General features: G+C 35.7%; 1 long non-coding RNA gene across 1 annotated transcript; it reads right to left on the bottom strand.

The window, feature by feature from the left end:
* Positions 1-476: 476 nt before the first annotated feature.
* LOC128296348 (uncharacterized) lies at positions 477-1,575 on the bottom strand. The gene is made up of 4 exons (XR_008286931.1): positions 1,483-1,575; positions 1,304-1,408; positions 889-932; positions 477-738 (listed from the first exon to the last, which is right to left on the bottom strand). It is a non-coding gene; the product is annotated as an uncharacterized LOC128296348 (long non-coding RNA).
* Between the last annotated feature and the right edge of the window lie 1,774 nt (positions 1,576-3,349).

Below are 3,349 nucleotides of genomic sequence, written 5' to 3'. Positions count from 1 at the left end.
GAAGATAAGATTATCCTAATCAAATCTTCAAGGTGGAGATTATTGGAACCCACCCATTGTTTGAAAAGTCAAAAAGGGTGGGCACCGAAAGTAGAAAGTAAGATTGGTTGGCAAGTTGGGTTAAAATTTAGCATGGGATAATTGCAATTTTGGTCCCTAATTGTATAAGGACATTGCAAGTTGATCCTTGAACCTCAACTATAAATAAGCCTAACCATTTCTTACTTTCTTCATCCCATAATTGCCATTCTCTACTTAAGGCATTATTCTCTCTCACTATTTGTAAATTTCACTTGTAATTTTTAGAGTGAAATATATTTGGTGGTGCCCGAGGACGTAGGCAAAATTTGCTGAACCTCGTTAAAATTCTGGTGTTCTTTATTATTTATTTTGCATATTTTGTGAATGTGATTGTAGTGATTTATTGTGCTATTAAATTACGATAGAGGGATATTCTGGCTAGAAAAGACTTGGTATTTAAGTGATCTTCGTGATCTACCTCTCTTTCCTGAGAATTGAACTTAGTGTGATTTTTCAGTACAATATTTTTACTCTTTCACACGCTTCCGCGCAACAAATGTTGCCTACACAACTCCTAAAACTCACAAGCAAATCCAAAGGACTAGTAAATGTGTAATCTTACATACTAAACTAGTGCAAAGTGAAACTTGGCTGTGACAAAAAGGTGCAGTTAGAACAGTCGGCATTGTCTCATCCCACCATAATCTTGCAAATGGTCTGCACATATATCAACAACATTAGTTCCTCTATTTTCTCTCTCTCTCTCTCTCTCTATATATATATATATATATATATATATATATGTATATATCTATTTTGGAGTATGAGGGGTTGTTGAAATAAGACAGGCTGCCAAAAAAGCCTAACCTTTTAGATTTTCCTTGTTTCAAGGTAAAGACATAATCAGGTACCTACACAAATGAAAGAGAACTAACATCAGAAATCAATTTTTCCATTTAGGCATAGTTTATTACAGTGTTGGGAAAATGAATTCTTGTTTCATTCCCTTTCTGCACTAGAGTCATTTTTGTGCTTTCCTAGTAAAGAGATAACCTAGAATAAATAGTTGTTTCATCAAGTTTGCAAAGAAACAATAAAAGATGATAAAGAAACACCACTACAGAAAATGTCCCATGCGTTGAGATGTATTCATAAAGAACAAAGATAAAAAGGCCATCCAGGTAAAACCCAAACAAGCATGTGCTTACATATGAATATCCAGTACATAAATGAACAAAGAAGTGGAAACTCTGTTGCTTGGATGGGAAAAGAAGACACTCACCAATGGTTTTCCAGATGGTAAAAACTGTTGTTCCTGTGTTCGATCCCTCCTAGCCACATTGTTTGTTCCAACAATTACACCAGAGAGGTCTCAAAAATTTACCCCCTGTAAACACATCTAAATTAGGGGAAAAAGATCAGAAGGGAAAAAAGTGGCAATGTCAATTGGAGTTACAAAACCTTTCTCTTTCGAATCAGACAAACTCTATATAATCATCCTCAGATAACGGAGAAGGCCGATGGTCATACAACAGGTTCATTATTCTTTTGGCACCATTTAATTCAGAACCAATCATCTCTGCAAAGCCAGGAAAAAAGAAAAAATGTAAATGGATGACAATTAGAGGTAACAATAAAGAGGATCTGTACTTGGCTCCATGTCCCTCTCTTCTGTGATATACAACAAATGGGTGATGTGACTAATATTCTTTGTTTCACAATAGGAAGAACAGGAGCAACATTTAAACAGAAACAAATACTGGTTTACTAGATATGCTCCATATGTCCAACTCTATGGCTATGCTTACTTGAATTAGCATTTGAGATGCTGACCAAAATGCTGCATCATGAATTTGCATATGTCCGAAGAATTCTAAATTCTAGACCCAAGATCCATGATGCATGCTTGTACATAATTTTTCATCCTGAGACTTCAGTGCAAAGTTTTTCACTCCCAACAACAAATGTTGTTCAGGTTGTCAAGAAATTAACTAACCAACATACCTACTAAAAACCTATAGATTACCAGACATGAGACTGCACACAAGTATCAAACTTTTACTTGCTTTTAGTTCTAGGCTCCAACCAAGTTTTCCTCTATAGTTTTGCAACTTCCTTGTGTCTTACAATTACCAGACACTTGTTTTGGGATGGTTATTGGTGAAAATTGTACCTAACCTAGGTCCACATCCCAATGACTTTCCCTATGCTTGTTCTGTTAGTTCTTCATGCCAAAATTGAGTTTTGGTTAGAAAGCAGTTTGATTACAGCCCACAGACAGTAAAACGTCCTTGTTTCACAGTGAAATTATGAGCTGCTATCTTCAACTTAACTGGCAAAGACTGCAACTTAATGGCCACCAGTTGTTGATCCTACAACATCCAACCACTTTGCCTACCAGTTGATGCAAGCTTACATCTCCATATACAGAAAAAGAAACACTTAAGAACCTAAGTACCTATTCTCAGATTTTCCAGAGGTCATATAAGCAACTATACTATAATTATTCATTTCGTTCTGATAGACATGGATTAGAATTATTCCAATAAACAAGCAAAAACTTGTAACACACTGGATTTCTTACATATTATACCACATTTCTTATCAATTTCATATTAGGCACCTGTTATGCGCCTTGGCGTAAGATCTAGTCACAGGTCTAGACGAGAAAGTATCATTGCTTTGACCTATGGTTACTCAAAGGCAGATTCGTCTTTGACTGAACCCCCTTCCCAAACTAACGTTTGTGATAAAAAATAAACTCCCCTTTTATTTCATATTGGCAGCCTTTTTATAGGCTGTTAATTACAAAGGAAAATCCTAATCTAATTCCTAATTTAAAGTCCTAATAGAATTCCTAATTTAAAATTTATAAGGAAATAAAAAACCTAGTAAAACTAAAACTCCTAAAGAAATTAAATAAATGTAGAATTCTAATTCCTATTCCTCTGTTGATATTGTTTTCCAATGAAAACATCTATATCATTACTCCCCCTCTCGGAGTTGAGCTTGTCCTCAAGCTCAAATTCAAGATAAGCTGCTCAAAAATTATCAATTGGTTCCCAAGTGGCATCTTCTTGAGGACATCCTGCCCATTGCACTAATAGTTCCCGCTGACCCCGATTAAGCCTGGTATTAATAATAGCTTGTGGAGTAGGCAAGGCCTTGCCATTATATACTAAGGGCAAGTCTCCTACCGCATCTGGTTGAGGTCCCTTGTATTCTTTTAGGAAAGAAACATAAAATACATCATGTATTCTGCTGCCTGTAGGTAATTCAAGCTGATAGGCCACTGATCCTATTTTGTTCAAGACTTTAAAAGGACCAA

The sequence above is a fragment of the Gossypium arboreum genome, chromosome 8 (assembly GCF_025698485.1).
Source record: "Gossypium arboreum isolate Shixiya-1 chromosome 8, ASM2569848v2, whole genome shotgun sequence".
Taxonomy (NCBI): Eukaryota; Viridiplantae; Streptophyta; class Magnoliopsida; order Malvales; family Malvaceae; genus Gossypium; species Gossypium arboreum.
The sequence above is the reverse complement of the archived record's forward strand: the minus strand, read 5'-3'. Positions and strand labels throughout refer to the sequence as shown.